General features: G+C 42.4%; 1 protein-coding gene across 1 annotated transcript in view; it reads right to left on the reverse strand.

Moving 5' to 3' along the window:
- The window catches only part of ZFP30 (ZFP30 zinc finger protein), a 70,902-nt gene extending 70,061 nt beyond the window's left edge, over window positions 1–841 (reverse strand). The window contains exons 1-2 of the mRNA XM_061139179.1: window positions 711–841; window positions 228–390 (exon numbers count right to left, since the gene is read on the reverse strand). The gene's annotated coding sequence lies outside the window, so the exon portion shown is untranslated. The remainder of the gene's footprint in view (window positions 1–227; window positions 391–710) is intronic.
- Window positions 842–12,234: the final 11,393 nt, after the last annotated feature.

Genomic DNA, 12,234 nt, shown 5'->3' on the forward strand with positions numbered 1-12,234 from the left:
CTGAAGAGTCTGACTGAGCATAGCTAACTGAAGAATTGCACTAAGTGGGCAACAGAAAGGGGAATCTATAAACTGGGTCCCCTGCCAGGACATAGGTAAATCCTAAAGTCAAAATCAGTAAGTAGATTATTCTTATGCAGGACATTTCAAGAGAAGGAAATTTTAACAATCTCATGTCCCAAAAATCAAGTGCATTTCACGCAAACAAAGAAGCAGGAAAAACTCACAAAGAACGTGGCTTTTAGAGATGCAGCGGCGATTTGCTTCACTTCATAGGCCTCTGGAGACTGAAAGGGCTCGGGAAGCAAACCCGGTTGATTACATCGCAGGCGTTTCTGGACTCGGTCAACACCCACCGTCCACGCCCCCTCGACCGTCGCTACCCACCACCTGCAAACACAATGGGCAGATAAAGACCGGAGAAGGTCCGCCGCTCTAGGTCGGCTGTAATTCAGACACCGCAGCTACCCACGCTCGGGCGACCACCGCGCCTTGCAGGGGACTTTCATTCAGAGGTTCCACCTCCTGTTTCCCTCTCAGGCCTTTCCTCTACGGCCAGGCCTCGGTGGTCTGGGAGAGGAAGGCGACGGGCAGGACCGCCGCGAACAGGCCGGGGCGGCGCCCAATTATCGCCGCACGAGCTTAACCCCGCGCCGCCCAGTCTCAGAACTGCAAAGCCCTCACTCCGGCCTGAGGCCCCCAAATCCAACCTCGATCTGGTCCGCAGAACCTGCCCGGTCTCGCGCTTGTTTCCTTCAGAAGAGCAGCGACTACCACCGAGCCTGCCTAACCGCCCTAGGGCTGCGCCAGACTCCGGGGACCGCCCAGCGCTCAAGACCGCAGCGCCGGAATTCCGGAGAGTGCCTTCTCGGTCCCGAGTGCGCAGGCGCGAATGGGGTGGGTGGGTGTTGGGGGGCAGTCCCCCGGCTCCTCCTGAAGCGCTCGGGGAAGACTGCTGGGGCACGATGCCCGCGGTGTCTGGAAGAAGAGCAGGGTTCCCTCGTAGGCCAACTCCTCGCCTGTAAAGGTGATCTTGTGAGTGACTGGTGCCCTCGAGCAGAATCCACACCTGCTCCCCTGTTGGAACTGCAGTCCAAAAATCAGAGAAACTATATTCCAGCTTTTCTCATTCGGTTCTCGGTTCTCGGCTCCGCAAAGGGCTCAGACCCGGAGCTCCGCCCCTGGCGCGAGAGCCCAGCGCTCAAGCTCCTGGAAGGTTCTGTCTCTGTCCCTCGTGGAGGTGAAGGTGTTCCAACCGGGGATTCTTAATACAGCTGAGGAGGCTCTTGGGGCCACGCCCATTGAGGGCTGGGGGAGGAGGGGTACGAAGAGATTGGAGCCAGTATTCCCAGTTGGTCTAGGGTGTCCAGATCTTTAGATTTTTTAAGGTGACCCTGATTGCTATATCCAGTGCCCCAAGCGTGTCTCTGTGACATTTGCCGAAAGACTAACAGTGGCGTGGTGCCCTCTGTGCCTGCCTTGCGATCGTGGATGGAGTTGTGTTTTCATGCATTAAGTTTCATGGGATGTGTGCCGCTCCGTGGATGGTGGAGTGAAACGGACTCAGGGAGAAAGGAAACCAAGCAGGACCCCCTGCGGCCCTCCTTGATACAAAAGCTGTTTGGTTTTAGCCTCCTGCATCTTCCCAGAGTTCCAAAAGGCAGATTCAAACAGTTGCTAATCAAAAAAGTGGGGAAATGTAGAAACAGAAGAGAGGGGATCAAGCAACAGTGATCAGTACAAACAGTGCAGCAGTGGAAGTTCTAGTTTTTCCTCGAGGAATATACATAGCACTGTATCTGAGTTCTGCTGGAACTAAGGCCCACACCCCGGTGGAGGATGGCAACTTGAGGCTGAGTACAAAAGTCCAGGAGCCCTGCCCTGTAATCTCACCACTAACCAATCAGAAAAAGGTCACACACTCCACAGCCTTCACCCCAAATTTTGCCTTTGAAAACTCCTGGAAAACTATTAGGGAGTTTGGGGCTTTGGAGGACGAGCCACCTGTTCTACTTGCTTGAAAAGTGAAAGTCACTCAGTCATGTCCAACTCTGCAACCCCATGGAGACTATACAGTTCATGGAATTCTCTAGGCCAGAATACTGGAGTGGGTAGTCTTTCCCTTCTCCAGGTGATCTTCCTGACCCAGGGATCAAACCAGAGTCTCCTGCATTGCAGGCAGATTCTTTACCAGCTGAGCTGCCAGGGAAACTGCTACTTGCTTGACCCTGCAGTAAACCATTCTCTGTTCCAATCTCTTGATTTGTTTGGCTTCACTATGGGTTGGGCACAAACCTGCATTTGACAACAGGTCGCATGCTATTATGCTGCACTGTGAAACCAGGTTTAGGAGTGTCTGGTAGTGTTGAAGAGGAGGGAATTTTTCCTCTTAAGCTTCCAAGTTCTTCTGTCTCTTGTTACTTGAAAACTGGGTTTTCCTCTTTTGGTGTTGAGCCAAAAGACACAACTAGGCCAAAGACTGGGAGAAGGAGGAATTATTACCTGCAGCATTTAAGGAAAACACTGGGATTTTTCCCAAAGCAGTGTCTCCTCAAATAGAGAAATTGGGGAAGTTTTAAGTTAAGGGCACATGCATATTCATGAAGGGGCTTGAGCAGAGGAGAATTCAGCATTGAACTGGGATAATTCTAGAATCCTAGCTTTAGTTGACTTAAGTTTCTTTCTGTCCTCCTCCTTAGGTGGTGGGGCCTTAGTTTCTGTAGAACTCAGAGATATGTTACTCTGTATATCCCTTGAAGAGGAAATAGGGCTTTGTTTTATGACTGCACTATTGTTTGACTGCCTTTTCTCTGTTCCTACGTTCCTTTGTTACCTTAAGATCATTTATTACTGAGTCTGTTTAATGGCAAGGAGATCACAAAATGGCTTAGGCTGGGACTTCCCTGGTGGTCCAGTGGTTGAGAATCCACCTTCCAACACAGGGGACATAAGTTCCATCCCTGGTCAGGGAACTTATGTCCCATATGCCACAGAGCATCTAAACCCATGTGCTGCAACTACTGAGCCTGCACATTCTGGAGCCCCCATCCCACAACTAGAGAGAGGCATGCCCCAACAAAATCCCAGGTGTCACGACTAAGCCCCGACACAGTCAAAAAAAAGGCTAGACCAAAATGGCTTCTCTGAATTCTTTCCTGGAGAATCCCAAGGACAGAGGAGGCTGGTGGGCTACAGTCTATAGGGTCAAAAAGAGTTGGACACAACTGAAGCAATTTAGTACATACATGCATATATGTCAGGAAAAGCATTCCTGGTTCTCTTTCTCCAGTGACCCACTACCCTATCTGCTTACAATGTAAGAATTAAGTTGACATGAGACAGGTTAGCAGAATAAAATCAGACAAAACTTTAATAACATATATACCTGGGAGAGATCCAGGAAAAGTGAGTTACTTGCCAAAATAGCTAAAGACAAAAGAGGATGTTGGGAGTTGTGGTTTGGGAATTCAAAGAGGAGGAAGACAATTCAGCCAGAGATGGAAAAGCAAACGTTTGGTAAGCAAATGTTTGCTGAGCTACTCAGAGACAATGGAACAGGTAGTGGACCCATCTCCAGGCCCTGCCAAGAGTTTCCCCACCTCACTTAATTTGTGTTCTTTGCAGATCTCTAGATTGCTCTATTCTGAAAACAGCCCTTTATCTAAACTCGTGCGTGCATACTCAGTGGCATCCGACTCTTTGTGACTCCTGCCTGGCTCCTCTGTTCATGGAATTTTTCAGGCAAGAATACTGGAGTGGGTTGCCAATTCCTACTCCAGGGGATCTTCCTGACCCAGGGATCAAACCAACATCTTCTGCACCCCCTGCAGGGAGATGTAAAAAGAAAAACTTCCTGAGTCTTCTTTTTCTTAAATATAATCAACCTAAATTAACCCTCATGCCAAAGAGACATTTTTTTTTTAAATAAAAAGTTTTATTGGAGAAAAATAGAACCACCACGTACACAGGGAAAAGAGCACAAAAATTCAACTGATACATAACTGAAAGTCACAACTACCCAATGTTGTTTGCGATTACTTTTCAATTTCTTAAATGGCTTCCCTCAATTTTTTAAATAGCCTTGCCGATTTTCAGCTGAAATAGAATCAAGTTTTCAAAAAATTAAGAGCCTCAGTAAAGGGACCAGCTTTTAAAATAACAAAGGTGACACCAAGAGTCTCCTAATAGGACCAATTCTACCAAAAAATTCCTGAAGCACATAACTACTGAGTCTGGTAGAACAGTAGCTCAGAGACCATCAGGGATTAGTTAGAACACTGACTCAGAAGGTCCAGTATGCAGAGAGGGCAAACAAAAAAACTGCATTTCCCTGTCAGATGAGTTCATGTAAGAAAACCAAGGCTAAGAAAATACAGGCAATGGCTGCTCAAAATAATTAAGAAGGCATTCTAAATACCACATATTATTAGACAACAGTGTGTAAAGTGATGCAATTAGAAAACAGGCAACTTAAAAAAAAATATGGTCACAGGTCTTTGAGAACTCAAGAAAACAATCAATAGCAAACACAAGAGCTGAAAGTCTTCTCAGCTGAGGGTTGAAAGTGAAAGTGAAAGTGAAGTCATTCAGTCCTATCTGACTCTTTGGGACCCCATGGACTGTAGCCCACCAGGCTCCTCCATCCATGGGATTCTCCAGGCAAGAATACTGGAGTGGGTTGCCATTTCCTTCTCCATCAAAGAGACATATTTTGGGTGGCAAAATTTGCTCCCGTACACACTTCTTGTGAAGTGCCTGAGATTATGTGTATCTGTGAAGACTGTGCCTTGAAGGTAAACCATAGTATGTCACTCCAACGTGTGCCTTTTTGATATAAAAACAGTTTTGAGTTGAGGGCAATTTAGAACCATCAAATGCAGGAAAAACTCTCTCCACCCTCACCCATTTCTGCCTAAAGGCAGGATACAAATTCTCCTTTACAGGAGACAACTCTAGACTCTTAGCCCATAGACTGCACCAGAGGAAATGTGCAAATAAATTTTACTCCATTAGTTTCCTCCCAGTTTGCCACCCATGGAAGCTCAAGACTGCTCTTTTTAATCCTGTCATTTCTCAATAAATTTATGTTCTTTGCTGAAGATACCACATAATACGGAGTTCTAAGCCACACTTTGAATTGCTCTTGTTAAAGTTTTCCCATATGACAGGTACACACAAGTTAATAAATTGTTTTTGTCCTATTAATCTTTTTTTGTGAAAGAGACCTGTGTGCGAACCTAAGATGGCTAGAGGTAAGATTTTTCTTCTCTTGTAGCCCTATTATATTTTGGGGATGGTTTTGATAAGCCAACACTTCTGGCTCTTGCTTTCTATGAGAAGTGTGTTGTGGGTCTTTGTGTTACTAGATGTTAGGTTTTTGATGATCAGTGTCTAAAGTGTGTGCCCTCAGGAATGTGGAGCTGTACTTGTTGGATGAATAATTACAGGCACAAGCAACACTGGAAAGGGAGAGGCAAGGTTATCATTATTTCTGAGACAGAATTGTAGGAGTATATTGAAAGAGATTTTCACATATTGGGGTATGGGGAAGTCATTCTGGCTTATACATGATTTAACTCAAATTCTATGCTAACTAAAACAGGCTGTCTGTGACCTATCAAATGTACACTGCACATCTGCTTCAGTTATTAAGGGACAAGATTCAAAGACCAGAAGTAAAGAATGTCCATTTTAAAGATAAAGATTAAATGCTTCTCTTCCTGAGATGCCAGTGTACCAGCTCCTTCAATAAGACTCCCTTCCTTGGTGCCAAGGTCTTACTCACGCGCTGTGAACATGCTCATCTGTTTTGTTTTGTTGAACCTTGAAGGAGTGTATCCCTGACATGTTTGGTGTCCTTTGTGCTGACAAGATATAAGACTGTGCTGAAAACCACGCTTCTCTAGAGCAGTTTCTCCAAGTTATCTGTGAAGCTGTCTTCCAAGATATTGTTTTCAGTGTGGCTCAAACAAAATTCTTTTTGATTTCTATTATAGATTGTTTATTCATTATTTTTGTGGGCAGTGTAATCAGAAAGTTGAAATTAATAGGACTTTGTAAAACAAAAGAGAGAGGAACTTTATTTTCTCCCATAATTGCACTTGTAGTATTCCTCTGTGGATGAGGGTCTTTTCCCCTGCTCCTAGATGAAATCTTGGATAAACTCAGTGTCTTCATTGGATAATAAGTTTCTTTGAACATTTTTAAAAGATCAGTCTCATTTTAGTAGTTAAAAATATCTTTTAGTTTCAACTAAAAAAAATAAAGTGAAGTGAAGTGAAAGTTGCTCAGTTGTGTGTGCCTCTTTGTGACCCCATGGACGATACAGTCCATGGAATTCTTCAGGCCAGAATACTGGAGTGGGTAGCCTTTCCCTTCTCCTGGGGATCTTCCTAACCCAAGGATTGAACCCAGGTCTCCTGCATTGCAGGCAGATTCTTTACCAGCTGAGCCACAAGGGAAGCCCAAGGATACTGGAGTGAGTAGCCTATCCCTTCTCCAGTGGATCTTCCTGACCCAGGAATTGAACCAGGGTCTCCTGCATTGCAGGTGGATTCTTTACCAACAGAGCTATCAGGGAAGCCCCTCCCCACCAAAAAATGTATCAACAAAATGTTGAGAATTTTATTATTGAGGAATATAGCCTAGGATGGGGCTTCTCTGGTGGCTCAGTAGTAAAGAATCCACCTGTCAATACAGGAGATACTAGAGACTCGGGTTCAATCCCTGGGTCAGGAAGATCCCCTAGAGAAGGAAATGGCAACCCACTCCAGTATTCTTATCTAGGAAATCCCATGGAGAGAGGAGCCTAGTGGGCTGTAGTCTGTGGGGTCTCAAAGAGTCAGACATGACTGAGCGATTAAACAACAATGATAACCTGGGATACAGCCTCTCAGATAGCTCTGAGGAATTGTCCCAAAGAGGGAAGGGAGGAGCCAGGATGTATGAGTTTTTGCTGGGGGAAAAAAAAAACAAAACATATAGTCAAACATCAAAATATTTCTGCAAATCACAAAAACCAGACATCTCAAGTTAATGATTTTAGTGCTTTTCTATGTATAGAAAGATGCAAGAGTCTGGGTGCATTGAAATTATTCCTTTGATATGCATTTTAACTGCTAGGGCCAGTATTCTATTTTTCTCCATCCTGAATTCTCCTAAGGGCTCACTTTCAGGGGTGATTGCAATGGCAGATGGTTTGATGATGGGCAGTATTTGTTGTTTACTGAAATGGCAAGCAATATTTTTTGTCCACATTAGCAATAAAAATGTGCAGTGTAATAATGCTTCATTTAATGAAAAAAAATGTTTCCTTTTGATCATCTTCAAATATGGTTAAATCTCAGTTATTGGTTATGTCAATATAATTGTGTAAATTTTTTAAAATTCAAAACCAAGTGTAGTTTTAGATACATTTTTGTCTATTAAGGACTTAATTAGGGACTTCCCTGGTAGCCCAGTGGCTAAAGACTCCATGCTCCCAATGCAGGGGGCCTGGGTTTGATCCCTGCTCAAGGAACTACATCCCACATGTTGAAACTAAGGCCTGGTGTGGCCAAATAAATATTTTTTTTTTTAAGGACTTAATTAGCTTTCTATGTATCTGTTGCTAGTTTTAGAGATGTTCCAATGCATGTGTTAAGTGTCCATTGGTTTCTATTTTTAAGTTGTTCAAATATCCAGTTGGTATCTCTCAGGCTTTCATTCTGTGGCTCTAACTAGACTGTACACTTACTGTGAAATTTACTTTCATTGTCTTCCTGAACTGGATTTCTGTTTCCTAGAATTAAGTTAGTTTTTGCTAAAGTTTCATTTTTGCTCAAGTTCCTTTTCCAACAGCTTCCTTAAGACACATGTGTTAGAAGGAATCCCCTAATGCTGCAGTGGTTAAGACTGTGCTTCTGAGGGCTCAGGTTTCAATCCCTGTTGCCATGTGGCCAAAAGGAGAAAAAAGAAAAAAATATGCATGTTTTAGAGATGAATATTTAAGTCTTTCATGTTTGAAAATGGCTTTATTCTACACACTTTGCCAGTATTCAGAATTTGGAAACATCACCTCAAAGTTTCCTGGTCGTTCCTGTTGTCAAGTCTAATGCCAATTATTTTCTGTCTCTGTGTATATTATCTTATGCCTCCTTCCTGTTCATCTCCTAATACTTACTGCTTTTTATATTTCCAATGTATTAAATTTTCATGATTTATGCTGTGGATTTTTTTAACACTTTTATGCCAAGGAGAGGTGAGCACTTTCAGTTTGTAGGATCTAGTTCTGCAGATGTTTCTTATATGTTTGTTATTTATAGTATTCTCTAGGTTTTTTGGCTCTCTTCCTGGAATTTGTATTTGATAGAAATCTTTTTCATGAATTGTGTCTAACTTCTTCACTGCTTTCTATTCTTACTTATAGATGCAACATAATATCTGATCTCTCAGAGAGTAATTAGATTTGTTTAAAGTTTTCTTGTCTATGTCTTTTTTTGTCTTTTTTGTCTTTTTTTCTATGTCCAAACCAAACTTTAAAAAAATTTTTTTGAATTGTTCTCTCCCTTTTGCATTGAATACTTTCCTGAAATGTGTAGTGATTCTGTGAGGTAAAACTTCTCAACTGGTAGACTTTAGAGCCAACCTTTTTGCCAAGAGACTGCTGCCAGAGCTCTGTTCTCTGCTTTTTAGTTTAGAGCAGAGGACAGCTCCAGTCTCCTGAGTGCTGGTGTCTGGGGCCAGGATGGGGAAGATCCTTAGAGGCCCAAAGTCCTGGGTATGGTTTTTCACTCCATCTGTCTGTGCCTCAGTCTTTTTTTTTTTTTTTTCCATTTATTTTTATTAGTTGGAGGCTAATTACCTTACAATATTGTAGTGGTTTTTGCCATACATTGACATGAATCAGCCATGGATTTACATGTGTTCCCCATTCCAATCCCCCCCTCCCGCCTCCCTCCCCATCCCATCCCTCTGGGTCTTCCCAGTGCACCAGCCCTCAGCACTTGTCTCATGCATCCAGCCTGGGCTGGTGATCTGTTTCACCCTTGATAGTATACTTGTTTCAATGCTATTCTCTCAGAACATCCCACCCTCGCCTTCTCCCACAGAGTCCCAAAGTCTGTTCTGTACATCTGTGTCTCTTTTTCTGTTTTGCATATTGGGTTATCATTACCATCTTTTTAAATTCCATATATATGCATTAGTATACTGTATTGGTCTTTATCTTTCTGGCTTACTTCACTCTGTATAATGGGCTCCAGTTTCATCCATCTCATTAGAACTAATTCAAATGAATTCTTTTTAATGGCTGAGTAATATTCCATTGTGTATATGTACCACAGCTTCCTTATCCATTCATCTGCTGATGGGCATCTAGGTTGCTTCCATGTCCTGGCTATTATAAACAGTGCTGCGATGAACATTGGGGTCTGTGCCTCAGTCTTATCTTTCTTTGTGCAGGTATACATCCTCTCCAGGTCAATTTATGCAGAGATCAAACCTCCCATTAGTGTATTATATTTGGTTAGAGAAAAAAGTAAAGGGAGAGAGCAACTAATTGTGCACAAATTTTCAACCAGTCTCCTGTTTCCAGTTCTGTATCTCTCCAGGGTCATCAAATTTTATACCTGAGTGTTCAGAGGCCTTATACAGTTAATTGTCTCACAAATAGACGTCTCACTCTGTAGGCCCTTGGAAACCAGAGTTCTCCAACAGTTCTCACTTGTTATCATTTTCATTTTCTTTCGTTCTCACATGTTAATACTTTTTGTCTTTCTAAACTAAATATACTCACTTTAATCTCTCTTTTTGTAGAGGAAAAAATGGAAACTAAATTCATCCACTGGCTCTGTTTATGGAAAAGCCTCTCTTACTCTTTCTAAATCATAAGATTTTGCTTTCGCACTGGAAGTTTTTCTCATGTCAATTTTTTTTCTTTTCACTACTGATTTTCTTATTTCATCAATTTTCACTTTTTTCTCTATTGATTTCTTCTGATTGCTTTCAGTATATTTTGTCAATGAAAACTTAGTTAAAAGTCTAAGAAACAAATAGAGAATTGTACTTGAGCCAACCTGAGGATTATAACCCAAGAGACAATCTTTCAGAAAACTCTTGAGGACTATTTTCCTTGTTAGAGATTAAAGCGGATTTATATATGTTTTCAATGCAAAGGATTAACAGGACCATCGCATGGAGCTGGGACTCAGGGATCTTTCATCACGACCTGCCTTACCACCTTTCCACTCTGTCCCTCTCTCCCATTAGATGCAATTTCCACATAACCCAAACCAGGAACCAGGTTTGGTGGCACAGATACAGTATAACTGATGTAAAATGTTATACATTACAGGTGTACAATACACTGATTCATGAATTTTTAAGGTTATAATTCACTTATTGTAAAATATTGGCTATATTCCCTGTGCTGTATTAAAATACAATATAGCATTGTAGCTTTTTTTTTTTTTTAAGATTTTTTTTTAATGTGGACTTATTTTTTTTTTTAAGTTGACTGTGTTGGGTTTTGGTTTCCTTATGCAGGATCTCTAGTTGTGGAGTGCAGGCTCAATAGTTGCAGCATGCAGGCTTCTCCTCTAGGGGCTCACAAGGCAGGAACTTTAAAAATAGGAATCATGAGGGGAGGAAGAGTATCTATCTGCATCTTGCCACCTGGGCCCACCCCACTGCAAACAAGCAGCAGAGATCTAGAAATCTGGGCTGTCAGAAATCAAAGGAAAGAAAGGCTGGTTCACCCTCCCTGCTGTTCCCCAGGTGGTTGCCCCAGACCCATACCCCTGCCCTTCTCCAGTGGAAGCCAACTGTGCAGGCTTCAGTGGCAGAACCAAACCTCAAAAGGAGAGAACCAGACAAAAAAATGAATATCAGAGTGAAATGGTTTAAATCAGCCTCTTGGCCTCAAGTGAACCTGAGCCTCATTCTGTGCTCATTGGACTCCATTTGCCGAACAGGAAACACCTGACCATTTGGAAGGATTTTAAAAAAACAAACCAACAAGATGGGACCACGGATCCAGGAACAACCCCTGCTTTTTCCAAGAAAATCCAAACCTCTTTCTCCCCTCATGATCCCTACTTTTTAAAGTTCCTGCCTTGTGAGCCACTAGAGGAGAAGTCTGCGTGCTGCAACTACTGAGCCTGCAGGTGGAAACTAAGACCCAACACAGTCAACTTAAAAAAAAATCTTAAAAAAATAAAACAAGCTACAAGGATACATTGTATTAATACAACATAGGGAATATATCCAATATTTTATAATAAGTGGATTAAACCTTAAAAATTCATGAATCACTGTATTGTACACCTGTAACATATAATATTTTATATCAATTATACTGCAATAAATTTTTTAAAAACTGAACTTTATTCAGTGAATTACACAAATACAACTTAGAGTATCTACAAGTGTTTTCTTTCCCACTTCTGGCTCTGGGAGGAAAAAAATGGATACCTTTGGGGATCTGTCAGAGCCGTAAGTGCTATCAAGAGGTTGTTCAAAGGTATGAAGTAATAAAATCTCTCTTCTTTCTTCAATAACTTCAGTTTGTTTACCAGATGGATTTGTTCTTGTCTCAGTTCAGTTCAGTCGCTCATTCGTGTCCGACTCTTTGCGATCCCACGAACCGCAGCACTCCAGGTCTCCCTGTCCATCACCAACTCCCGGAGTCCACCCAAACCCATGTCCATTGAGTCGGTGATGCCATCCAACCATCTCATCCTCTGTCATCCCCTTCTCCTCCTGCCCTCAATCATTCCCAGCGTCAGGGTCTTTTCAAATGAGTCAGTTCTTCACATCAGGTGGCCAAAGTATTGGAGTTGCAGCTTTAAAATCAGTCCTACCAATGAACACCAAGGACTGATCTCCTTTAGGATGGACTGATTGGATCTCCTTGCAGTCCAAGGGACTCTCAAGAGTCTTCTCCAACACCACAGTTCAAAAGCATCAATTCTTTGGTGCTCAGCTTTCGTTACAGTCCAGTTCTCTTATCCATACATGACCACTGGAAAAACCATAGCCTTGACTAGACAGACCTTTGTTGACAAAGTAATGTCTCTGACTTTTAATGTGTTGTCTAGGTTGGTCAAAACTTTCCTTCCAAGGAGTAAGTGTCCTTTAATTTCATGGCTGCAATCACCATCTGCAGTGATTTTAGAGGCCAGAAAAATAAAGTCAGCCACTGTTTCCACTGTTTCCCCATCTATTTGCCATGAAGTGATGGGACCGGATGCCATG

This window comes from Dama dama, chromosome 4 (genome assembly GCF_033118175.1).
Source record: "Dama dama isolate Ldn47 chromosome 4, ASM3311817v1, whole genome shotgun sequence".
In the NCBI taxonomy this organism is placed as follows: Eukaryota; Metazoa; Chordata; class Mammalia; order Artiodactyla; family Cervidae; genus Dama; species Dama dama.